The 27,811-nt window shown below is 40.0% G+C and overlaps 1 protein-coding gene and 2 long non-coding RNA genes across 3 annotated transcripts in view; 2 read left to right on the top strand and 1 right to left on the bottom strand.

Moving 5' to 3' along the window:
• LOC119261989 overlaps positions 1 to 26,616 on the top strand; it is a 36,277-nt gene extending 9,661 nt beyond the window's left edge. The window contains exons 2-3 of the long non-coding RNA XR_005129322.1: positions 26,306 to 26,401; positions 26,477 to 26,616. This is a non-coding gene — a long non-coding RNA (uncharacterized LOC119261989). The remainder of the gene's footprint in view (positions 1 to 26,305; positions 26,402 to 26,476) is intronic.
• The window catches only part of LOC108416826 (NACHT, LRR and PYD domains-containing protein 12-like), a 578,836-nt gene that overhangs the window by 497,156 nt on the left and 53,869 nt on the right, over positions 1 to 27,811 (bottom strand).
• On the top strand, positions 4,361 to 8,321 carry LOC119261995. Its single transcript, XR_005129328.1, has 3 exons — positions 4,361 to 4,614; positions 7,293 to 7,394; positions 8,310 to 8,321. It is a non-coding gene; the product is annotated as an uncharacterized LOC119261995 (long non-coding RNA).

Here is a 27,811-nt window from a genome sequence, read left to right as displayed (position 1 = left end):
GAATTCTGCCCCAGGTATTTTACCAGCGCTGGTTCATTCTCGTCACATTCATGTTCTTACTATGCAAGGACATTATTACAGCAGAGGATTTACAAAGATGTGAAAAGCTGGTTGTAGGTTTTGTCCAGCAGTTTGAAACACTTTATGGAAAGCAGAAGGTGTCATTTAATGGACATTTATGTCTTCATTTGCCTGAAAATTAAAGGGAAACTCCTGATTTTTCAAAACGTCTGCATAACTGATTGGTTAGCATGTCAGCAAAGTCACTCAGAGTGATTTGGTGTGAAGCGCTTTGCTGTAGAGAAACTTTTTAATGCTTTAAAAAGCTCTCACTGAAAGTCACTGCATGAAATAGTTATGAATACACTGCCTAATGTCTGAGACACCGTCACAGAACCACTGTAACACAGGGTTTTGCTCTAAAACGTATTTTAATCCGTTTATTCTAATCCATTCATAGTAGAGGGACACATGAGGGGCAAAACAGCTTGACCACTATTTTACCATCATCAAGGTTACATAGAAACACAGGACACAGATGTAGGTTCACTCGTGGTTCTGCATAGTAAATAAAATGGATGTATTCATGTTGTAGACATTGGGACGCCTGGTTCCCATCACCACCACTGTGGAGTTTATCTACAAGTTCATCAGCACATGAATCACATCAAACCCCTGACTTTATATTTCAACCACTGAATTATCCCAGATTTTGAAAATAGACGGAATTCCCCTTTAAGGGCAAATTAGACGTCATTTAGGACTAAAAATCATCTTTTTTAACACAGTGCTGCTCTGTAGCTCCTGGGCCAAAGCACAAAATGTCGTTTCTGCTGAATCTTTGTCACGTTTCTGTTCTTACCATGCAGTGACATTAATATAACAGCTGAAAGATGCACCACTGTACGGAAAGAAAAGACGTCCTTTAATGTGCATTTGTAATATTAGGGATATTTGTGGTCACATTCAAGCTCATTTTAAGTGATGTTTTGAGCCAAAAGTGCCAGGACTTAAAGAAGGACGTTGATTAATATGGAAAATGTAGTTGATCTAAAAAGAATATTGTGGGGCAAGAAACACTCAGTTGTTCTGACGCTGTTCAAAGGAAAATGTAGCTGAAATCTGGTCTGGCCTGTGGACAGTGGTCCTGATTTTTGTATCTCCGTCTCGCTCTGGTGGACGGCTGTGTTTCATGCTCTCTTGCTTGGTGAAACTGGAGGTCCATAGGTCTCACTCAGGGTGCGCTGGCAAGTGTGAATGTGTGTGTAGCAGCCGTACGTGTAGCGCAGCAGCCACGTCAGCTAACTTACAGTCTGTATTACTCACTACACCACAACAGTATTCAGCATGAGGAATGTGTCAACCGTAGGTTGGGGTTCATCAGGGGTTTGGACCAGTATCAGGATCTTGCTCGGGACGCTAAGGAGGGCTTGGACAGAGATGCAGCGGACCAGAGTGGACAGGCTTGAAATACAATCACGGATTTATTTACGAAGATGATGTGACTTATTTCTGTGTGTGAGTGTGTGTGTGTGTGTCTGTGTGAGTGTGTGTGTGAGTGAGAGTGTGTGTGAGAGTGTGTGTGTGAGTGAGAGTGTGTGAGAGAGTGTGTGTGTGTGAGCGTGAGTGAGAGTGTGAGCGTGTGTGTGAGAGTGTGTGTGTGAGAGTGTGAGCGTGTGTGTGAGTGTGTGTGTGTGAGTGTGTGTGTGAGTGAGAGTGTGTGTGAGAGTGTGTGTGTGAGTGAGAGTGTGAGTGAGAGTGTGAGTGAGAGTGTGTGTGAGAGTGTGTGTGTGAGTGAGAGTGTGAGTGAGAGTGTGTGTGAGAGTGTGTGTGTGTGAGCGTGAGTGAGAGTGTGAGCGTGTGTGTGAGAGTGTGTGTGTGAGTGTGTGTGTGAGTGAGTGTGTGAGTGTGTGTGTGTGTGAGTGTGAGAGTGTGTGTGTGTGAGCGTGAGTGAGAGTGTGAGCGTGTGTGAGCGTGTGTGTGTGGACTTGTTTTCCTATTTTCATGGGGACACAACCCTGTTTACACACCAACCAAATGGGGACGCAAAACGTTATGGGGACAAAAACCATGGTCCCCATGAGGGAGACCCCTTAAAACGTGTAGCAGAGGGTATGACTAGGTGCCTCGCGCTTGATTTAGCTAAAGCCCAGGAGGAAGGTTTGGAACCGAAGTGTGTGTGTGAAGCTGTGCTCCACAGCGGCCTCTGTAGTCTGGAGCTGGTTTTGCAAGGGATGGGGCCACGCCCGCTCGCTTAACACACTATGCAAGTCTAATTTATGCAAATCCGCCCTGAGGGCAACACTGCGCATGCGCACTAGTAGGTAAACAGACCTAGCGCTTAAAACGAACATGTTCAGCTGTGAAGGTAATATGAATTCCCACAAAATGTCCAGTTTTTTGGTCTGATAAACATGTATAGTACATTCCTAATGTATATTACACCATAAAATCTATATAGAGTAATTATTAAGTCTAACAGAATTGTTAACTTAATCGTGTTTTATGTGTAATAGTGTTAACATGCTGAGCATTCAGTAAGTCAGTACAGCTACTTATTTTTGTGCAGCAGTAAAGCTAATAATTCGTAAAATGTGAGTTACAGTCATAGTTCTACAGTTTTTCAGAGTATATCCATGCATTTTTGCATTTTTATAACGTGTTTGTAAAGAGTGAAATCAGCTAACGCAGCTGCGCGAGAAAGCCACATTCTGAAGTTTTAAAATGGCGTTGTAGTTTTTTGAAGCTGCTCTCTTGGTCCGTGAACACTACGACAGGAATTCGCCGAAAACTACATTTCCCATCCTGCCTCGCTTCCTCCTGCACGGCTGTGTGGCTAATTGGTGATTTTCTCTGCTTCGTCCAAACGGACAGAAAGGTAAGGAATTCGCTATTTATGCTGGTTTGTGTTTTTTTGTGTGTTTGAAGACGTTTGTTTATCCTTAAGACTCGGGAAAGGACATGGAATTCGGTTCTTAGGCGTTAGTTTCCCGAATGAACGCTGCTAATTAGGCTAGGCTAGGCTAGGCTAGCGGAGCGAGCCGGGCAGGGCGGAGGAGCAGCGCTGACAGCTCAGCCTCGGAGCCTCGGAGCGTTCGCTGACAGCTCAGTTACACCGGCGAGTTTGGCGACTATTAAACAGCGTTTTAGACGCTAAACATATTTTTAGACGCACTGCTGTAAGGTAACATCACGTATTCCCTACGCTTCTGTTTCCCCTACACGGGCAAATTTTCCTGTCTGTGTAATAAAAACACTTTGTTGGCATTTGTCACCAATTCATATGAGGCATTATCATATGTCCTTTTCCCCATTAAATCGGTTGGCAAGACCATCTAAGCTGGGTTTGGACTTAAAATCTGTGTGATTAGTGGGCTTTTCCCCGCGGAAATTCATATAATCAGTTCATGTCTGTTTTCATGTAATTACATTTCATAAAACTTCACAGATGAAGTTTCTGTCTTATTTCTTTAAAAGTTGTGGCCCGAATGCGACCAAAGTCAAAGTGCGTATTGGTTGCTAGGCAGATTCTGCAGAGTCCAACCAATCATTAAATCGTGTATGACTTCGGGTATTTCCGCCGTAAGTACTGACAGGCGGAAAGAGCCGAACTCTGTTCGGAGCGCAGCGCTGTTACAGCCTCGCTGCCCGGGTTTCGCCCAGAGTGGGGAGGAGGGGGGAGGGGCAGAGCGCGAGAGAGCGAGCAGAGCAGCGGTGGGGGGAGGGGGTGGGGGGAGGGGAGAGAGCGCAGGGAGAGCAGAGCAGGTCAGCAGTGGGGGGAGGGGAGGGCATGGTGCTGGTGTTGGTTGAGAGGTGGTCCTGCAGTCCTGTAGTTCTGAGCACTTTCTGCAGCAGATCAGACAAACAGAACAACATGCTGAGATGTTTTACTGGGGAGCCCTTACATGTTTTAATCAGCTAGTAATTGTGTGAATCTAGTGCCTTTCCTGCACTGCAGGGCTGAAATCAGCTGTTTTTCTTAAAAACGTAGTTTCTGTACATCAGAGTCTCCAGTTTTCTAGAGCTGAAAGAACAAGAGCAGTTAAATTCTGCATGTTGCAGTACTTTTGATTGGCTGTAATAAAACTTAAATCTCAATCTTTAAACCTACTGTTTGCTTTCTCACTGAGAAGTAACGAGTAGGAAAATTTAAGGGAACCCAGGCTGTTAATACTTGCAACAGTGTACATATCCAATACTATTAAAATACTATTATGCATATTAAAGTGCTATTAAATTATTATATATAAACAAGAAAGAAATGTTTATTATAAAAGAATATGGCAAATAGGCAAAGTTCCTGTATGACTAGGCCCTCATTGTCACACTGTGATGTCATGTGGTTGCATTGAGGTCAGTCCTGTGGTAAATAAGACAATCAACAAGTTTGTCTCCTGAGTAATATCACGTTCTAGCTAAAGTGGGAAAGATATGATATATTGGAGGTAAATGAGAATATTAGCTTCCTGTTCCTCGCTTAGTGGACGAGAGAGAGCATCCATTTGATGTGGAAAACAATAATGGCACACAGTTTCCAAGAGTAACACCAAAGAGAGTCAGCCACCATCCCCGTTAGAACCTGTTCTATCTACTTGTTCCTCAGCAAGTGATCAGGTGACTTTTGGTCATTGACAGGTGTTCCTTAGATATGAAAACAGCCAACTTTGATACGTGTAGCTTTACGATATATAGAATTAGAAAATGAAAGGGCAAAAGTATATCGTGAGCAAGTTTGGAAGTTCCAGAACGTCATATTTTGTCAGTTATGTTTAATGTATGTGATGACTTCACGGAGTCCCCACAATGCAGGCTTTGGTTAAATATGTGTAAATGAGAGAGATGTTGGGAAAATACTGTTAGCTAGCCTAGTGTCCCCACAAGTCACATGGTCACAAAATGTGTTAAGCGTCCTCACAAAGAATGTTTAGGCCTTAATGTGTGTAAGCAGTGAGGAAACACTACATTTGCATATCTCAGTGCATGTTTGAGTTTTGCAAAGTTGTAACATGTCTTCTGCTTTATGTTTGGTCCAATGTAATAGAAGTGTTATGTGTATATGAAGTCTGTCTTTGAATTTCTTGGTTAATTTCTCAATGTACCATATTTGAACAAATCAGGGAGGACACAGTTTCCAAGAGTAACATCAAAGAGAGTCAGCCACCATCCCCGTCAGAACCTGTTCTATCTACTTGTTCCTCAGCAAGTGATCAGGTAAGCCTCTTTTGGTCATTGACAAGTGTTCCTTAGATGTGAAAACAGCCAACTTTGATACGTGTAGCTTTACGATATATAGAATTAGAAAATGAAAGGGCAAAAGTATGTCGTGAGCAAGTTTGGAAGTTCTAGAACGGCATATTTTGTCAGTTATGATTGTTGTATGTGATGACTTCACAGAGTCCCCACGATGCAGGCTTTGGTTAAATATGTGTAAATGAGAGAGATGTTGGGAAAATACTCTCAGCTAGGATAGTGTCCCCACAAGTCACATGGTCACAAAATGTGTTAAGCGTCCTCACAAAGAATGTTTAGGCCTTAATGTGTGTAAGCAGTGAGGAAACATTACATTTGCATATCTCAGTGCATGTTTTGAGTTTTACAAAGTTGTAACATGTCTTCTGCTTTATGTTTGGTCCAATGTAATAGAAGTGTTATGTATATAGGAAGTCTGTCTTTGAATTTCTTGGTTAATTTCTCAATGTACCATATTTGAACAGGTCAGGGAGGACACAGTTTCCAAGAGTAACATCAAAGAGAGTCAGCCACCATCCCCGTCAGAACCTGTTCTATCTACTTGTTCCTCAGCAAGTGATCAGGTAAGCCTCTTTTGGTCATTGACAGGTGTTCCTTAGATGTGAAAACAGCCAACTTTGATACATGTTGCTTTACGATATATAGAATTAGAAAATGAAAGGGCAAAAGTATGTCGTGAGCAAGTTTGGAAGTTCCAGAACGTCATATTTTGTCAGTTATGTTTAATGTATGTGATGACTTCACGGAGTCCCCACAATGCAGGCTTTGGTTAAATATGTGTAAATGAGAGAGATGTTGGGAAAATACTGTTAGCTAGCCTAGTGTCCCCACAAGTCACATGGTCACAAAATGTGTTAAGCGTCCTCACAAAGAATGTTTAGGCCTTAATGTGTGTAAGCAGTGAGGAAACATTACATTTGCATATCTCAGTGCATGTTTTGAGTTTTACAAAGTTGTAACATGTCTTCTGCTTTATGTTTGGTCCAATGTAATAGAAGTGTTATGTGTATATGAAGTCTGTCTTTGAATTTCTTGGTTAATTTCTCAATGTACCATATTTGAACAAATCAGGGAGGACACAGTTTCCAAGAGTAACATCAAAGAGAATCAGCCACCATCCCCGTCAGAACCTGTTCTATCTACTTGTTCCTCAGCAAGTGATCAGGTAAGCCTCTTTTGGTCATTGACAGGTATTCCTTAGATATGAAAATAGCCAACTTTGATACGTGTAGCTTTATGATATATAGAATTAGAAAATGAAAGGGCAAAAGTATATCGTGAGCAAGTTTGGAAGTTCCAGAACATCATATTTTGTCAGTTATGTTTGTTGTATGTGATGACTTCACGGAGTCCCCACGATGCAGGCTTTGGTTAAATATGTGTAAATGAGAGAGATGTTGGGAAAATACTCTCAGCCAGGATAGTGTCCCCACAAGTCACATGGTCACAAAATGTGTTAAGCGTCCTCACAAAGAATGTTTAGGCCTTAATGTGTGTAAGCAGTGAGGAAACACTACATTTGCATATCTCAGTGCATGTTTGAGTTTTGCAAAGTTGTAACATGTCTTCTGCTTTATGTTTGGTCCAATGTAATAGAAGTGTTATGTATATAGGAAGTCTGTCTTTGAATTGTGTCCTGGTCACAAAATGTGTTAAGCGTCCTCACAAAGAATGTTTAGGCCTTAATGTGCATAAGCACTTTGAGTGACAGATGTAAGCATTATAAAGCCTGTCTAAATGTCTGATTTTAATGTTGAAATCTTTTACCTCAGTCTGTAAGTTTTAGAATTCAGTTTCTTAATCTTGTTTACTGTTTGTAAATACATTTTTTATGTAATTAAGGACCAATTTTATTCCAACCAAAGATGAAAATCCAGCAGATAATCCAGGTCAATGTCTGGAGCTGAAGATTTCTGATTTGTCTCATTGTGATTCTAAAGTGTCAATATTTTTATACATAAACAGAGAACTTATCTTTAAATTACGTAGCATTTCTTGTACTTTGGTCACACTTGCTGTCTATTTGTACCATATATTTACAGAGGACTGGAAAGAACACAATATCAGAAAACAGTGCTCAAGAGAACTATCAGCTGTTGCAATCAGGACCTGTTCTGTTTGCTTGTTCCTTAGCAAGTGATCAAGTAAGTCTCTTGTGGTCATTCCCAAGTGTTTCTTAGATCTGAAAATTGCCAACAAGGTTGAAATTGAATTTAGCATCTTTACAGTATATGTAGAATTAGAAAATCAAAGGGGAAAAGTATATCTTGAGCTGTGATAATTAGACGGTCATAAAGTGTGTTAGGCGTCCTCAAAGTATTTTTGACCTTGAATTCATTTTTTTTTTTAATTTTTGTATTCACTGTTGTTGAATGGAACTATTGATGTACCTCATTAATGTAAGCTTGTCACAGTTATTACATAAACGCTAAATTTATTTGACATGATCACAATTATGTAAGTCATTAGATTTCACAGTCATTGTTACAAAAAGCAGAATTTGAACTGGGTGCATTGTGGTGAGGAAATAAATATACTTGATGACATTATGAGGCTTATGAAAACAGTTATGACTTAGAGTGAGTAATGTTTGTTTTGGTTAACAGTGCAGCTAGTTCTAAAGTTTTTAGCATGTATGATGGCAAAATTCGTTTTGATGATTTAGTTCTTTGTGGGAAAAACTCTACTCATAATTCTTTTCATAACTTATTAATCTGTAGACACTTGTGAGTATGTATATGCACACAACAGTGTAGTTTATTATTTAGCTACTAAGCAAACACAGGTTAATCAGCTAATTCAGCTACTTTTGGCTTACATACAGTGAACAATTAAATCATTAATCACTATTATTTGTATGACAAAAGTGATCATGACGGGCCAAGATTTAACCACCTACTTTCTGAAAATCTGTTTAAAGTATGGAGTTGAAGCCTTTTGATTGTTCTCATTCTTGTCTAAAGGATAATATTCTTAAAGGGGTTTTTGTTCAATTGCATAGCGTCTCTTCAGTTGTGTACTAATTCATGATTTTGTAAAATTGTACCATATATTTGCAGAGGTCTAAGAAGGACACAATTTCAGAGAGCAGTGCTCAAGAGGACTGTCTGCCATTGCAGTCCAGACCTGCTCTGTCTGCATGTTCCTCAGCAAGTGATAAGGTAAGTCTCTTGTGGTTATTCACAAGTGTTTGTTAGGCATGAAAATCACCAACTCTGAATTTTCTACAAGTGCTTCTTAGGGCACAGTACAGATTTTGCTTACTTTAAGGTCATTTTCATACTTGACTAACTTGTGTGTGTATACTTGTCAGCCTAAGTTATATACTCAATACTGAAATTGTGTAGGATTTTAAGCATACCTTGGGCTTTGCAAAGTATGTTTTATCATTATCTCACATTTTAATTCTAAAATATATAATATTACAGATGACAGAGTAGGACACAGTTTTGCTGTTTTGTCAAAGAGAATCATTAGCCACTGTCATAGTCAAGACTCCTTCTTGCTACCTGTTCTACCTATTCATGTTCAAGTCTCTCGTAGTCATGTACATTTGAACTTTACAGATGAGAAATTCCAATCCTGAGAAGATTGCATGGGTCACCCCTATGTCTCATCAGTCAGAGCCTCTGAAGGATCACAGCAACAACAGCAGTTCTGGGCAGGTACATTTCTTTAAAAGTCATTAGTTTTTAAAAGCTTTCTGAAGTTGTAATCAGGACATGGGCTCAGCTGAACTTTTGAATGACAAGAAGTTTCTAATTACAGTATAGCACACTAACAATTCAGAATGAATGAACTTTCATACAATTCTGAGAAGAAATGTTAGAACGTAATATAGGCTCTCATATCAATGCACCTTCCCAGTCTTAGTTGCACAAATGTAACAGGCTGAAGTTAAATCATTCCATACAGTATTAAATCTACCGACAATTTAACTATGTTATGAGCATGCTTCTTTTTTACATTGATTTAACTCTGCAACTCCCTCAACAATGTTGTATGTTTTTCTTCTTTTATTGAAGAGTTCTTCGTCTGGAAATACTGATGACGAGCATGCGCGTGTACCTAAATTAAGAAGGACTAGAAGTATTCTAGTAAGTATTTCATATTCATTCCAATGCAGATAAGTTTCATTAGAATATTAATTCATAGCTTAAAATTTCAATTAATTTATGGGCATGTGCCAGTATAATGTATATGCAGTATATTGCAATGTTAAAGACACACAGTAACGCTATTGTGAACTTCAAAACATTAAAAAAGCTGCAGGCCATAGACACACAACAGCCATTATTTAACAAACTCTCACTGCCACTGCAATGTCGTGCTATGAGCACATGTTAAGGTTATTACACACCAAGCAAGATGAGGGAAAAAATTCACAATATTCAGATGTAGTCAGCAATTTATTATTATTATTAAAAATTTATTTTTGTTATATCTTCTAATTTCTATGGCAAACTGTGACATAATATAGGATGTTTATCACAATCTGGAATCGTGAAAGGAGAAGTTTTTAACATTTCAGCAGTTAAAATAGAGCTTCATGAAATATTTCGCACACCTCATATCTCCATCAATCTGTGCAAATAAGGTAAAGTAAATGCTCTTTACAGAAAGGGGTAAAAGTTTTGATCTTTAGTTGACTTAATATGATATCTCAGTGGAATTTATGTCTGGGTATTGACTAAGGGGCATTCCATATCTAATTTTCATTTTCTTTAGACGTAAGTATGCTTGATTTTGTATTTTCACCTGTTCTGTTGCTCTTTGATCAAATTGAACACCAGGTTTACTTCTAAACTGATTGGGCTGATATCCTCCTGTGAAATTCTCAAATACACCACTGAATTCCTTTTTGCCAATGCCTCTTGCAGTGAGCCAAGTCATGCCCATACTTTGACACTAGAATCACTGAGACTGAACATGGGTATGATGTTCATTCTGCAGAATGTAGTGACTGTTTTACTAGACATCCTAGATCTTCCATAATTTGTACGTCAGGTAGTATGGCACAAAACTAGAAACAAATTCACAGCTCTTTTCAGAATTGTGTAATTTTATTCTTGTAAAATATTTCTTTGTATATGCATAATAGTTTGGGGCCATCTCCAAACTATTCCCACGAGGTTGGGAGCATGAAACTGTCCAAAATCTTTTGGTCTGCTAAAAGCATTAAGAGTTCCTTTCACTGGAACTAAGGGGCTGAGCCCAACTCCTGAAAACAACCCCACACCACCACTGCCTTTGACGCTTTGCACCACTGCCTTTGACGCTTTGCATTGCACTTGGTGATGTAAGGCTTGGATGCAGCTGCTCGGCCATGGAAACCCATTCCATGAAGCTCTATACGCTGTTCTTGAGCTGATCTGAAGGCCACATGAAGTTTGGAGGTCTGTAGTGATTGACTCTGCAGAAAGTCGGTGACCTCTGCGCACTATGCCCCTCAGCATCCGCTGACCCCGCTCTGTCGTTTTACGTGGCTGACCACTTTGTAGCTGAGTTACTGTCGTTCCCAGTCGCTTCCACTTTGTTATAATCCCACTGACAGTTGACTGTGGAATATTTAGTAGTGAGGAAATTTCATGACTGGACTTGCTGCACAGGTGGCGTCCGATCACGGTACCACGCTGGAGCTCCTGAGAGCGACCCATTCTTTCACTAATGTCTGTAGAAGCAGTCTGCAGGCCTAGGGGCTCGGCTTTATACACCTGTGGCCATGGAAGTGATTGGAATACCTGAATTCAATGATTTGGATGGGTGACTGAATACTTTTGGCAATATGGTGTATATTATATTGGAATCCCAATTCAGTAGTCATGTGTCTTTCAGCAATCCATGAAAAAAGTAAATATTCAGAAAATCATGCAGGAGACAAATACTTGTCATATAGGCTTGGTTTATGAATTTGCCTTTTAATTTCTGATGTTCTGATGCATTTCAAAAATTACCCTTGTAATATTGATTTTTAGATGAGAGGGTTTGTTCCTGAAGATTCAGATGAGCTATTTGATTCTACTTTAGACAGTGGAGAGGAGTATGTCCTTGACTCTAGAGATGAAGGGAACAAAAGTAGTTCAGAGAGTAGTACCTCCCGTAAACCAGTGAAATGGAGGTGTCTGTCTTCTGTGGATGAAGCTACCCCCTCTAATCTTGTCCCTCATAGCACATCTTCAGGTGTCATGGGTGTTACAGAGAGAAGCAACCTTGAAGTTATGGATCTAAATAAAAGTCCTGAAGTGAAAGAGAATGATGGAGTCTGCAGCAGTTCTGAGCCTGTTAGGACCACATACCTTATCATTATCAAGTACAGATATCTGATAAAGTGGCCGATAGGTGTACACAGCAACACTGCTGTGCCTGTTGCATTGGCATAGGTCAGGGTCACTGGTATGACAAGTAAAATGAAACAGTTGGTATGAAAGCTATGCTGAAAAAAATTCTCTCTTAAAACTGTAGCTGTGGAAACAAAACTCACTAAGCAGCAACAATGGCAGAGCCAGGCAGAACACTATTTCACTGTATTTCCTACCTGATTACATGTCATCAGAAAAACAGGAACATCTTCTAAATTATCTGTCTTTTACATTTTTGCACTGAATTAATTAAAGGAATAGTGTAATCTAGTGTAAATAAAATTGTCATTCAACACAAAATAAAGATATGAAGTTAAATCGCCTAAACCTCATGTTTTAGTGACCACAGTAAACAGATTTTATATAATTTTTTGCCACTGGTCATTGCTTAAACGGACTATATGACACATTTAATTGTTTTTTTTTTTTCTTGAGGTCTACTTATTACTTGAGTGGTCAAAATCATTTCTACATGACCATTTCCCAACCCAGCCTCTTTCTTTTAAACAAAATTAAACAGGTTTTTGTTTCTATGCCTCTAAGATTGAAATATGATCAGTTATCTCTGTTCAGATTAGATTGTGCTTTGCACCTCATTCAGAAGTGAAAGACTTTTTAGAACCTCAGTGTAAATAGGCAGTAAGCTGAATAGGTTGGTTCCTGTGATGCAGAACCTGAATTCAAAACTGGCTGTTCTTGCAGCATAGTTTCCATATATTATGGAGCCCTGGAGGGGACGGAGGAAAAAAAATAAACTTGAGAGAACATTTTGCAGTTCGTACACACGTTTTTCTTTTATTTGTGGTTACGATTTCTTAAATCGTTCCCTCATTTCTTTTAATCGTGGTCATGTTTTCTTTTTAACTCAACATGCGTTATTTGGTTTTTTGATTTGTGCACAAAGTAATGTAATAGACACAAGCTGCTAATATGTCCCTGAGACTGTCTGACTGGTTTTTATATGTTAGAGTGATGAGATAATGAACAGAAATGCTCATTAGGTCTGATTGTGATTTGGGTAGTTAAGGAAAAGTGTAAGTGTTGAGGAAAGTGTAGTTCTCCTTCACAGCAAATGGCCCACGGTGTTTCTGCTCCTGCATCAAGCTGCAGTGTTAGAGACCATCACACAATTACAGGACAAAATAATCAGCATTTCATTTCATTTACATCTAATCCATAGATCTATTAATCTCTCTCACCATTTGACCTCATCCCACATGAACGTTTCTGTGTGTGTTTGAGTTTGTTGAAATGACTCTGATCGTTTCTTCCTGTAATTGTGTGATGATCTCTAACACCACAGCTTGACTTTTCAAGCAACGTGTGAGCTACAGTTAGTAATGGTACACATATGTAATGCATCTGTATAGTATGATTACTGATAAAATGGCCAGACAGTGTTAATACGGGGTACTAAACTGGCAGATCATTTTAAAGCCACAAATTGTCAGAAAATTGATTTTTAACACTCCTAGTATACTTTGTTCTTTTGCTGTTGTTTGTCTTATTAACATTTGTGAGTGATGATTATCAGCGGTTCTTATGCTTGCATCTGAAGTTTTAAATACCAATGCAATGTCCACACAAAATAATTTTAATAATTTCTTGTGAGAGTTCAACAACATGATTGAAACAGTTCAACAAATTCACTATTTACTTAATCACTGTTCTGTGTTTTCCTTTATAATAATATTTATTTCTCATACTTAGGTAAAACACATGCACAGAAAAGAAGAAAAGCTTGGGAAGTGATTGAGATCCAGGCCGTGGAAACACACCTGAAAAGCTTTATCAGTTCATGCCGTGTCCCAGGGAAGCTACCTTGCGAACAGTGCAAAAGAGCTGAGCCTTCAGCGCTTAAAAACAGAGATTGGCAGAGTGTCAAATTCTATGTTCACAATTGCGTTGTGGCTTACAAGAGAGATTTGAGCCACAATTTGTATTTTTTTTTTTTTTGTTTATTTCATTTGAAAAACATGTAAATACACTGATAAGGCATAACATTCTGACCACCTGCTCGTTTCTACACACTGTCCACTTTATCAGCTCCACTTACTGTATAGCTGCACTCTGTAGTTCTACAGTTACAGACTGTAGTCCATCTGTTTCTCTGATACTCTGTTACCCTGTTCTTCAGTGGTCAGGACCCCCATGGACCCTCACAGAGCAGGTACTATTTGGGTGGTGGGTCATTCTCAGCACTGCAGTAACACTGACGTGGTGGTGTTGTGTTAGTGTGTGTTGTGCTGGTCTGAGTGGATCAGACACAGAAGCGCTGCTGGAGTTTTTAAACACCTCAGTATCACTGCTGGACTGAGAATAGTCCACCAACCAAAAATATCCAGCCAACAGCGTCCTGTGGGCAGCACCATGTGGGCAGCATCCTGTGGGCAGCGTCCTGTGACCACTGATGAAGGACTAGAGGATGACCAACACAAACTGTGCAGCAGCAGATGAGCTGTCGTCTCTGACTTTACATCTACAAGGTGGACCGACAAGGTAGGAGTGTCTAATAGAGTGGACAGTGAGTAGACACAGTGTTTAGGGGGCTAACAAAGTATCAGAGAAACAGATGGACTACAGTCTGTAACTGTAGAACTACAAAGTGCAGCTATACAGTAAGTGGAGCTGATAAAATGGACAATGAGCATAGAAACGAGGTGGTCAGAATGTTATATCTGATTGGTGTATACGTGTAAGAGCTGACTTTTCCAAATAAAAAATAAAAAGGTTTTGGCACACTGTTCACAATCGCATTGTTGCTTTCATGTGTTCTAAATTTAAAAGGACAAAAATAAGTTCAAGTTTTGTAGAGCAGTGAAAATGGTATATGGGCATGTAGTAGTTCTTTGTCCATTGAAGCTAAAAACTGTCTAAAGCGCTCTAGACTAAATCACAGTGCTATAGACTAGGATTGTGTTATGTGAATACAAAATACATTTATTTGACTGGAAAAAAAAGGAATAATTTGTTAAACCAAGATGGCTGTCTTGTGTATGCACTTAAAGAAACTACAAATATTTTGAGTTACATTTGGAGTTTAATGATTTTAAATGTCCCCCTGATGTTATTTAACTGATCTGTGTGTATGCAAATTCGGTCCCAAGTACCGTCCTCAGGAAGTTATAATAATCACAGAATTTCTGTGTTATGCAAATTTAGTCCCAAGTCCCCATTTGGCAGAATCAGAACACACTGGGAAACTTACTTGGTTAAATCAAAAATCTGAGATGATCTTGGTGTTTCTTAATTTTAATTATACTTGCATGATTTTTTTCATGTCTGTAGGACCACGGGAAAGTGGTGTCCCCGAATAGCATGTCCCTGACTGGTGTCCCCCTTAAGAGATAATTACAAGTATAGGTGTGTGAGTGTGTGAGTGTGTGTGTGAGTGAGTGTGTGTGTGTGTGAGTGTGAGAGTGTGTGTGTGTGCGTCTCTCGAGTGTCTGCTCCTCTTATCTGCGCGTTTCTGTCTCCCTCTGCCGTTTGAGGCGCTCGCGTTGCCGACGTCACTCGCACAGCACTCTGGGAAGTGTAGTTTCGTGGATCTGTGAAAGTTCGTTCGCTGTTCCCGTCCAATAAAACAACCTGTCCGATACAGCACTGAGTTTAGTGCGGCTGTACTGAGGGAATGTTCATCCCAACACGCCTCTGAGTCGGTAAACTGCAGGATTTCACTCTTAACGTCGTATATTCACACAGCTAAACCAGATGCTAACCCTGCTAGCCTCGGCCGCGCTAGCCTACAACTCAGCAGCTGAAACGAACTGTTGACCAAGGCGGCTCTATATCTCCCACATTTACACTGGAGTTTAATAAAACTCTCTTATCCACATTTCAGACCTTTTACAGCAGGGAAACCCCCTCATTTACACACGAGCCCTCATTAAACAGCCCTGCCTGAACTCAGCCGAGCTTCTCTCTACAAAACAGCAGCCGGTGGTGAGAGTTTCTCCAACTCAGGGCAGGACGGCACTGAACCGGACAGTTTAAACCCCTTTCTGGACAATTTAACAGCGTCTTCAACTACCTGCTCACAAAACCTTCAACTGGGCCTCAGCTCAGAAACGGCGGTCCCGCCCTCGGAGAGGCCAGAGAGAACATGAAGAGGGGGTCTGGGAGCAGAGAGGGGAGCGAGGCGGGAGCGGCGAGCGCACAGGCTCTATAGAAAGGCTCAGCAATAGAGGGGTTATTATAACAGGTTTAACAGGGTCACACTCGGGCACGGGGTGGTCTGGTTTAGCTTGTTCAGCCAGGAGACCAGACGGAAGTTCTCCTGCAGTAAAGAGACCAAACAAACACACAGAACAAGCTAAAAGTTTGTAGTACGTGACAAAACTCTGTGGGCCGTGTTTAATAACTAATCGATGAGCTGATATGTGTTTAATAACTAATCGATGAGCTGATATGTGTTTAATAACTAATCGATGAGCTGATATGTGTTTAATAACTAATCGATGAGCAGATATGTGTTTAATAACTAATCGATGAGCTGATATGTGTTTAATAACTAATCGATGAGCTGATATGTGTTTAATAACTAATCGATGAGCTGATATGTGTTTAATAACTAATCGATGAGCAGATATGTGTTTAATAACTAATCGATGAGCTGATATGTGTTTAATAACTAATCGATGAGCAGATATGTGTTTAATAACTAATCGATGAGCTGATATGTGTTTAATAACTAATCGATGAGCTGATATGTGTTTAATAACTAATCGATGAGCTGATATGTGTTTAATAACTAACCGATGAGCTGATATGTGTTTAATAACTAATCGATGAGCTGATATGTGTTTAATAACTAATCGATGAGCTGATATGTGTTTAATAACTAATCGATGAGCTGATATGTGTTTAATGACTAATCGATGAGCTGATATGTGTTTAATAACTAATCGATGAGCTGATATGTGTTTAATAACTAATCGATGAGCTGATATGTGTTTAATAACTAATCGATGAGCAGATATGTGTTTAATAACTAATCGATGAGCTGATATGTGTTTAATAACTAATCGATGAGCAGATATGTGTTTTATAACTAATCGATGAGCTGATATGTGTTTAATAACTAATCGATGAGCTGATATGTGTTTAATAACTAATCGATGAGCTGATATGTGTTTAATAACTAATCGATGAGCTGATATGTGTTTAATGACTAATCGATGAGCTGATATGTGTTTAATGACTAATCGATGAGCTGATATGTGTTTAATAACTAATCGATGAGCTGATATGTGTTTAATAACTAATCGATGAGCTGATATGTGTTTAATAACTAATCGATGAGCTGATATGTGTTTAATGACTAATCGATGAGCTGATATGTGTTTAATAACTAATCGATGAGCTGATATGTGTTTAATGACTAATCGATGAGCTGATATGTGTTTAATAACTAATCGATGAGCTGATATGTGTTTAATGACTAATCGATGAGCTGATATGTGTTTAATAACTAATCGATGAGCTGATATGTGTTTAATAACTAATCGATGAGCTGATATGTGTTTAATGACTAATCGATGAGCTGATATGTGTTTAATGACTAATCGATGAGCTGATATGTGTTTAATAACTAACCGATGAGCTGATATGTGTTTAATAACTAATCGATGAGCAGATATGTGTTTTATAACTAATCGATGAGCTGATATGTGTTTAATAACTAATCGATGAGCTGATATGTGTTTAATAACTAATCGATGAGCTGATATGTGTTTAATAACTAATCGATGAGCTGATATGTGTTTAATAACTAATCGATGAGCTGATATGTGTTTAATAACTAATCGATGAGCTGATATGTGTTTAATGACTAATCGATGAGCTGATATGTGTTTAATAACTAACCGATGAGCTGATATGTGTTTAATAACTAATCGATGAGCTGATATGTGGGGAAAGCTTTTCGTTAGAGAACCAGAAGTTATTTGCTGAACTGAAACTTTAGCATCGGTGAGTTAAACGCTGTAGCAGCTGTGCTAAAGCTAATTCCGCGTTTCCGAGCTCATGTGAGTAGAAATAACAGTAGAAGTGTTTAAATGTCTCTTTACAAGTTAAACACTGTTCACGTGTTTTATGAAGGTTCATAACAGTTGTGCCGAGTGAGCTACGACGCCTCGTGCTGCCGAAATTAACCCCTTTTCCTGCTGAATAACTTGTGTTCTCAGTTTTTCCTGCATAAAAGCTGGAAATATCGGTATTAGTGCAGCTGGTCACTGTGAATACGGAGTATATTGTAACTATGTGGACGTGTTTGTGAACCATGTTAGTTAAAGTCACTGTTTATGTTTATTATAATGAGCTCTGAATTAATGGGGTAATTATGGCCTTATTATAGTTCAGGGTTTTTGTCCTGGTGATCGTGGTGGATTCAGTTTTCCTTTGATGGCGAGCCTCCCAGACTCTAACCTGAGGGAGATCCTTCTGTATCCTGCACTTCACTTAAAGATGGAGCCCTTTTGTTGAACTGTGCACCTTCAAGAACTGGTAGGAGGAACACTAACCAATGTGCACCTCCACGGACGGGACGTTCCACAAGGTTCCAGATCCTGTCTGATACACAATGACATACAAATACATACATAAACTGTCTGGATGAGTCACTCAGTGCTGGCGGCGCTCCGTCGACTCACTGATTCGTTCACTGAATGTACCGTCGCTGTGATTCACATTCGCGCTGCCACCCAGAGAAGCTGCTGCTGAGGACGTGGTTCACATCCGCCCTGCCACTCACTCACATGGAGTCAAGTAATGTGGTTTATATTTCCTGTAATAACCCCTAAAGGCTCCTCCTGCCGAGCACTGGACGATTCGGTGAACGGATCTTCTTAGTGAACTGATTCTAATGATTCAGTTCATCTGAAAGAGCTGCTGCTCCCATCACTACAGCACCGCCGGCTGCTCTCCGCGCGCTGGAGTTCTCAGAGGGCGTGGTTTTGACATTTGGGGGCGGGGCATGGGCCGAACGCTGTACTGCTCCCTAACAGACTCTCTTACTACAGCTAACAGTGGCTGCAGAGGAGCGGACAGAAGAGAGAGATGGATAAAGCTCTGGTTTATCTCACTGACGGTGATGATTTAACAGCCTCATCACTTCTTATCAGCACGCATCACTCGTTCCAGCTGCAGCTCCGTCAGTTAGGCTCATATATTCGGTTCCGCCGCTGCTGCAGCTACAAAAACCACCGGCACTGCACTTCGCGCCGCACCCTGTATGAGAGAAACGCATGACAAACATTTTTCTACTGTTTGTTTTAAAAGGATATTTTTACAGCACCTACAATCAGTCAGATTCAGTCGGTCCATGACTCGGAATGGGTTCTACTGCATGGACATGTCCATTTCATCTCCAGTGAAGTGTAACATCGCTGCAGGCTTATTTTATTGAAGAGTATTCCTAAAATATTTGAAATGATCCAGTAGGCAGTGAATTATTCAGCAGATCATGGTGCTATAAGGATACAGCTAGCAAGGCCTAAGTTCTCGCTCACAAACCCCAGCAGGTTATTGTAGTTGTGAGCGAGCAGCTGTGGGGATATAAGCAGAGACAGGCGTGAGTTTCAAGTCATTTGTTAATGTGTCTAATTTGCCATCATGGTTTTCGTGCTAATGTAGTTTGTCGTTTGCATGAATGCAGTTTTTACAACTTTACACGCAACATTGTTTGCTGGTTATTGGTCAGATTTAGCCCAGCGTTCATGGCTGGATCTACCAGTAGCAGTGGAATCACCTTTTTTCTGTGCTTTCCTGGCCGTTTGGCTGAAGTTGAGATTTAGCTCATGACCCCTGGCACCTGTAGAAGCTAGATTTCCTCTGTTGAGTGTCGGTTCTGAGACACGCCAGTGTGTTGCTGAAGGTGAAATCCCAAGGTACCAAGAAGTGCATCCGATTACACTCTGGCTTCACCTGTTTGGACTTCATCAGTGAAGGTAAGTAGCATTTCCCATAATTATTGCAGAATTTCCTGTGTGCAGGTTTTTGAAATGTTAGGAATGACAGCTCAATAACTGGGCCTGTCACGAATATTACATCATTAACTTATCGTCCAACACACAGACATATCCTCAGTGATATCTGAGAACCGGGACTTTGTCTATTGTGTTTATTTGTATGTTTGTTCACATCTATAACTGAACAGGATTGTTGACAGTCAAAGACCAAGGCTTCAGTAACTGACTCCATACACACAGTGTGGACTGAAGTAGGTGAAGAAACAAATATATATTTCCCAAACTGATTCATTCAAATGTTGTTTGTTATGCTATTATATCATCATCACTGTCACTGGCATTTATTTCTCTAAATCACATCATCACATTAATAACGGCACTGCCAGCATTAGTCACCAGAGGGCAGGGAGCTTCTGGCTAGGGGTCTGACAAGACCCTCATCTCATGAGACGAGCCGTGATGTTGGGCTCACGAGACGAGACGAGGTTTTAACTCTAATATATTCATTTCAAAATTGAAATATATGATGAAAATGTTTTATTCGACTGAAACTCACAAAATGCAAAGCTGCAGGTGAAGTTTGTGAGTCATCATCTTGCAACAGATGTCAATCAAGTTTTACTCTGATTATGAATGATGTGTAGTTCTGATTAACCACATGCAGTAAATACAGAACATTACGCATGTACTGCAGCCGGTTTCACCATAAACCCAACAACTTCTCTCTTCAGACCTTTTCCCTAATCTGTGTTCTCTTTCTTCCATTGGAACTTTGGCTTCATATTTCAGCTTAAAAATGCAGAGGATGTGGCGTTTTACTGGAGCTCTTAGTGTTCAAGGCGCGTGGTTTTTGCTGTATACTAAGGTTTAGTCTTGAACCTGGTACAGGCTTGTCTTGTTGATCTTCCTATAGTCAAAGACAAGTTTGGGACTCCCAGCTGCATCTGAACTGCACATTTGTGATGAAAGTGACACGGCAGTGGAGGAAGACATCCTTCTTGAACTGATGGAGGCCAATCCTGACTTATGCCTGACAGTACGTGACGGTGAGTCTGATGAAGGTGGGTTTTGTTAGAAGTTCCGTTGTAGTCACTGCAGTCATGCTTCCAGCATAAGTTTCAAATGTACATTTGGTTCTAAGCCTCCCATTCTTGCTATACAAGCCACAGCTTGCTCTGTCAAAGTTGTGTGTATTTTTCTGAAAAAATCCCTATAAAATGTATCTGTTGGTGGCTTTGCCACCCCTAAGTAACACATTTCTAGCAGGTCACGAATGTGCTGGTTTTTGAAGTGCAGTACTTGGATATCAAGGTTTGGACCTCATGGTTCAGTAGAACTGAAACAACAAATGACCTTTGAAGTTTAGATGATTTTTCTTTCACTCCATGACCCAAAAGTGCACACTTGGTATCCTGTATTTTAACTGTAAACTACTGTTCATAAAATAATGACCAGTATTATTTTGTCTTTTTTTATCACTTTTAAGTGTAGAGTGAACATATGAAATCCTCTCGTTCCAATTTAAGGTGTGTTAGTGTCACTAAAGATGGATTATTTCCATTTTTTCTTTTATTATGCAGCTATATAAACCATAGTGTGGCACATTGATATAAATATGAAGACCACTGCACCTCTTTTGGAATCATTTTGTCTTCCTTTTTTATACAAGTATCTAAAACAAAAGTTCTCCTTTAGATCAATCAGCATCATCTTCCCTCACGGATACCCTGTCACCTTCAAGTGACAATGAGCTCTTTAGTCGACGCTCCAGAGACAGACCTGTTCATCACTTCAGAGACGGGAACCCACCTACCACAGTGTTTTCTGAGGCTGAGGCTGCAAAAGAGGTACTTGAGCAATTGATCTATACAATTTGGACTCTCAACACCATCAGTAAACTTTGAGCTTCAAAGTGTGAAGTTTAGAGTTGTGTGGATGTGTGTTGGACCGAACTGGAAGAAGGAAACCCGTTTTCTAACTGGCCAGCCATGAACAGTAAATGGTACAGTAGATCGTATCCGATAACTTGATACTGGCAAGAGTCCACAAACCAGTCACAGCACGTGGAACTTGTCACCAACAAAGTCGCTCGTTGCAACAAATCCCATGAAAGTAATGTTTGGTTCTGAATTGTACAGTGAAAACATTTCTCACGTGTGGATTTAATAGATGGTAGAAAATGCCTTGGTTATGAAACCTGGAGGTCAAGATGTCAGAGAAATCGCTGAGTCATCGGACCCGGAGACAGCTGGTCAACACACTGGCCAGCCGTATGACTGAGATGCGCGGGGAAGTGCGTCTTAAACTGTTTAAACCATTTTTAGACTGAAGTGTTTTATATGGAGTGAATGTAATGACTTTATTTAAATGAAGGGCATTGAGTTGGTGCCCTGTAGTCTGTAGTAGGACATGTTTATTATTATTTTTTAAATATTGCTTTTGCTTTAAAGGAGGACTCCATCCCGTAAACAGAAGGAGAAGTATGCCCTGGGGATCATTCCACTCTTTCCTCCACTGAAGGATCCTTTTTCTCCAAAGGGCTGTGGAAGTTTAAGAAAGTACTTACTTTCAGAAATGATACTAGTTTTACGTAGAGACAGAACTCGAAGTGTCAGAAGGGGTAAAATGCTTTAAACACTTGAGCTCAATTTTAGATCTTGTTTACCTGCCACTTTAGGTAGTGAGCTCTACAAACTACTACCCACTAATTTCCATTATTTCTTGGGCCAATTTAAATTGTTGTTCAGGTGGTCAAGTATTGATCTCTTGGTGACCCTTTGGTTTATTTAGGCTATTAACATGCAATATTAATTCAGACTGATGAAGAATGTGAGGATAATGGTTATAGTGCTACTAACAAGATGGAATAGTGCAGCTATACTTGATCTGTTGATTGAGAGTGATACAGGAGTGTTGATCAAATGCAGCTTAATACTCTATAGAACATTTTGACCACAGTGTTAGCTAATGTTAACTAGCTTAGCCTGCCTGGGGTCTCAGTGAGCTATTGTTACAAGTCAATTCCCCATTCACTTCTATTCAAACTGAGCTGAGTGTTTTCCCCTAATGTTTATATAGATTTGAATGTTTTGATGAGTTTTAACTAATGTTAACTAGACCAGCTCGTGTCTGTGAGATAACGGTACATTACAAGTCGAGGTAAGTGAAGGCTGGACACTCCGTTTGGTGATTTTTCCTCAAATCTGAATATAAAGCGAACACAGATGGAGTCTAATCATACCTGACGTCAGTATATATCTTCTCCTTTCTTTAAAGGGGATTGAGAGAGACTGGAGTTGACGTTTTATGTTAAAGCTGTTTAAAGACACAGTGAGCTGCAATTTCCCATTCACTTCTATTCAAACTGAGCTGAGTGTTTTCCCCACGGCGTGGCCACGGCCTAAATGCACTCTGTCGCTGTACTTGAACTTTAAGTGATTTACTTTAAATGCTTGAAAAAAATATATATAGAATTACAATGATCTTATAATGGCCTGTCAAAGTAGCCCTGGACAACTGAAATGGTAGTGTGCTATGATCAGACCACAAAACGATCAATGAGAACGCTCTTAGTGCCATTCAGAATGAATTGGGTTAATGGGTTTTTACTGGTGATGTCAATCCATTAAAAAAATCAGATTAATCACAGCAGATTCTCTGATTAATGGCAGTTAATCACACTTTTTCTTCTCCTTAAAACTAAGCTTTTAATATTGGGTATTTAAATGTAATGAGTGGTATCAAAGTTAGAACTCTATCATTTTTAATGCTGGTATTTCCGTGTCTGCGTGGGAGGAGACAGTAGTAGTGTAGTGCGGTTTAGGACTGGCAGACTAGATCCTTTTTTACTGTACTGAGTTACAGTTAACTCAACAGTAATGTGCTGAGGTACTGAGGTTTTTTCAGCTTAAATAAAAGTGATCTACCTTCTGAACTGGACAGTAAGCAGTGCTGTGTTTATATTGTCAGCTCTGTAAAGTTTGTCAGATTTTAATCTGTGATAAAAAACACGTTAAAATATCAAGATTACCTGCTTGAGTAACTGCTTTAACTTTCATAGCCCCAGTTTTTACACTAGAAATTAAAAAATTACAAACCTGCTACTGTCCCAGTTTCCTTTTCAAAGAAGATCAGTGAAGGATGGATCTATGTCATTTTTTTATTAACAGGAGCATTTCTATGATGGCGAAAAGGGCACAGGATATTTAGCATGGCGCCTGAAGACGATGTCCAGGAATACATCTCAACGACCAGTTAAGGCAACCACAGTGCCACAAGCACAAGGAGCAAATCGCAGAAGATCAGTAGCATCAGTGCCTGAGCAGCTTGATGGAGATGCCTGCCAGGAAGCTATATCACTTCTTCTTCATTGTCATGATGAACCAAGTGTGTTTAAGAAGATGAAGATGACCTTGGAACATCGCCAGAACCTGGTGCATGACTCACAGAGAACCACAGATGTCCTGAAAACATTCCCACGTTTTTTAGATGTCAAAGGACCAGTGGGTTGTGCATTGGTTTTTAAAGTCCAGTCTTTGATTTGGTTTGGCTGTTTACAGCGCACTGACCACTGATACATTTGTATGTGTATTTGATCAACAGCTGAATCAAGACTTTGTGCTGCTGTTTGGTGAGGAAACATCCTCCAGGTTACTTGAGAGGTGGGACACGACCTTCGAGCCGAAGGTTCTCGAAGAGCCCAAACACCTGACTAAGTCACCCGAGCTGCACCGACTTCTAAACGCTGCTGAGAAACATGCAGAGGATGATGACACCAGTAAGTAAGATAGTCTTGGTATCTAGTCAGTTGGCTAGTGTTTTGTCTTCTGCATATTCCAAATCCATATTAATGATGGCGAGTTATTGTTTGTGTCTCCAACCCCCCACCCACTGCTTATTAGACTGGGACAGTGACGTGGCTTCTTTGCTGCTTCTTCTCCATCTCTTGCCACCGACAGCAGGACGAAAGAGAATCAACATCAGTGCCAGTGATGCAGAGGACAAAACGGTGCACTTTCACAAGGTCTATATGTCTCATCTGCTAAAATCTCATTGGGCCAAATCTCATTCATAGCAGTTGAAAACTTGCTGTCGGTTCCTCCCGCTGTTCTCCTTGACAGGGAAGATTCTAAGTGTTTTACTGAGCAGGTCGACTGTGTTTTATTAAAGGAGAACTTCAGTGTGAAAAGGACTTCTGGTGTGGTGAAACATAATTAGGAGTACTAACCTTTGTTGAATAGCACACCTCATTTAGAACGGGCGCTATAGGGCATATTTTTGCCCCTGCAGAGAAATCGTTTATTCCACCGCTAACAAGCTCAAAGTATCTCCACACTTCTTTGGTAGAATTAGTAGTAAAATATGCCCTGTAGCGCCCATTCTAAAGCCTGTTTGTAGAAACTGAAACAATGCTGGATTTCGGGATGTGGGGGGCGAGCAGAGGTGTGCTGTTCAACAAAGGTTGGTGCTCTTAATTATGTTTCACTACACCCCAAATCCATTTCACACCGGAGTTCTCCTTTAAGCAGCAAACCCAGAGTGTGGGTAACTAGCTGAACTAACATTAAGGTGTTCATGTTCTGTTTTTTAGTCGTGCTGCAGCAGTGATGAACATCTGCGAGGAACAGAGGGTAAACAACCTTACATCCTTGCTGTCGGCCGGGCTCAGAAGAGAATCCACACATTCTACATCGTTGTGGACAAGCAGCTCATCCCTTGCCAAGCCACCAGATCCTTGGGTGCCTTTGATGAGCTGTTCAAGTCTCACTACGTGTTCAGTCTTTCTCATGATGAGTCCCTGGTCCATTTCTACACATTTGTGCAGACAACAGTCTACAGCATTGACATTACAACAACAGATGGGTCTCCAAGAGTTCGTGAGTTTCGGGCAAAGCTCTTCAACTAGGTTAGATGTTTAGATGTTTAGATGTGATCAAAGCAGACAGTCTTGTATATTATAAGCCCTTCGATTTACAAAGAGCCTGTGGTGAAGATGAAGGCCTATATATTGTACCCATGTTTTCTTTGTAACTGTGCTCATGTTTCAGTTGTTCCCAGTCTACATGGTGCTTGGGAGGTTCTTCTTTTGAATAAAGAGCTCAAAATTATTAGTTTTTTGTGTTATTTTTCTTTTTCACTATTGAGCTTTGTGAATCATCAAATTCTAATCGTATGTAAACAGATGGTAAAGAGATTTGTTGCATGCTAGTGTTAGTACTGATGTTCTGTAGCCTTGCAGATGAGCAGATTTCAGAATTTCGTGAGAACATTCAAGATGGGACTGTCCAGCTTTTAATATAGTGGTAAATTCACGTGTTGTAAAACTACAATAACACAAAGGTAAGAACTTAGTTTAGTGTCAGAAATACACACTTGAGTGTCATAAAACACTGTAAGTGTCAGAAATTAACACTATAAAAGGGCTTCAATTTTAACACTATTCAAAGTGTAACTTTAACTCGGAACTGGTGAGAACTACATAAACACCGCAATAGTGTTAATTTCAACACTGTGGGAGTTAAATTAACACTGGAGATTTTGCTGTGAACATTCAGACAATCTACGAGTTCAGGAACATCAACATGTGAAATATATTGATGGACCTGGACTTTGTGTGAGTGAAAGCGCGAGTGGAGCTGAAGGTAAAGCAGCGCTGGTCGCTGCTCCTTCAGTAAATCCAGCTTTACAGCGTTTCTCTACAGTTAAACCTGTTTAACTCAAACCTTTCAGGCCTTTCATCTCGGGAAGAACCGCGGCTCCGCCTTTTACAGAAACAAGGATTTTATGTTGTGGCTAATCGGTGTTGACCTTCCCAAGACATACAAGGTGAGCTAAGAAAAGAGACAGAGACTTGACTCTTTTCTCTTTTTACATGTACACATTACCTCATCCTCTTTTAAGAGCTGGTCTGTCGATTCCCCGAGGTCCACCATCAACCACCCAATGACAACTACTCTGGTCATTTCATCAGCAAGGATGGCTGGGAGCCTGAAATGACAATGATCCTTATTCTTCATCATCACACGCCATTGTTGTTATTTTACAGTAAAAATGAAGGAACACATAATAATAAAACTGTAAAAATAAATAAATAAATACAGCATATGGCTTATATTAATGTTAATCAAATGTCTGAAAGATCCTTGATGTGGTGTATGATAAATAATATTAGTTTGCAAAGGCAAAAAACTTTCTTTCACTCTGGTGGCTTCAAGCTCAAAGGACCTACATCCACACCCATTTGGCTGGTGTCCCTCACACAGAAGGCATATGTCTACACAAATGACCCAAATACAGCTTCAAAACACTGTTTAATAAACTCTGACCAGCTTACCAGATGCCCCACGTTAACCAGTCGGCAACTCATTTTTCTATAAACTATTTAATTTCATACACGTTTTGCAGAGATAATGACAAATTAATCAAATAATTGTTGAAGATTTAACTAATAAGCAAATGACATCACTGCAGTTTGATCATAGAATCCCTGTAATAAGATATTAGCCTACCTTTAGTAGGATAGCTTGCAGCCTCAACCCTACGGCTCCAGCCCTGGAATGGAAGAGGACCAGAAGCTTCGGAGTATATTCATCCAGCTTGGACATGAACTTTGATTCAAGGTGCACTGTTGTGATTCTCTGAAACTCGTCCTGGAGCTGAAAGACAAACAATGAAAATAGCATTAGAGCCTCAAATAGTTCAATTATCAATATTGTTCTTAGAATACTTTTATAGCAAGAAAACAATCCTGGTCATTGTACAGAATTTTTATCAATATTTGCTGATTGTCGTACCGTCTGGGTTGCGTTATTTGATTGTACAGCATGTCAATTTACTGATTTTCTATAGTAATCACAAAACTTCAATGTCTGCGGTGCCTGAAATCATTTTTCCTATAAACTACAGAACCATGTAAAATAAGGATACAGTAAATGATTAAAAGTGGATAAGAATAGTGCAATTCAGAAAAGCTTGGAGAACACATTTTAAATAGAAAAGCTAAAGATGAAAACACACTAGTGCCGTCGTTAGACGTGGACTGGGAATATATTTTAACAACATGCGAGTCTAAGCAGCACCGCAACTCACATGAGATGCCTTAAACAGAGCAGGCCATCTGGCTTTAATGTCCTCTCTGCTGGGTGTCTGGCTGATGATGTCGGGTCTTCTGTGCGCAGATGTTTTGGCCATTTTTTCTTGTATCAGTTTGTCGTTGTCCCTTTTCTTTACTTCAGT

This window comes from Pygocentrus nattereri, chromosome 2, assembly GCF_015220715.1.
Source record: "Pygocentrus nattereri isolate fPygNat1 chromosome 2, fPygNat1.pri, whole genome shotgun sequence".
NCBI classification, from domain to species: Eukaryota; Metazoa; Chordata; class Actinopteri; order Characiformes; family Serrasalmidae; genus Pygocentrus; species Pygocentrus nattereri.
This window is presented reverse-complemented; position numbering and strand designations above follow the sequence as displayed.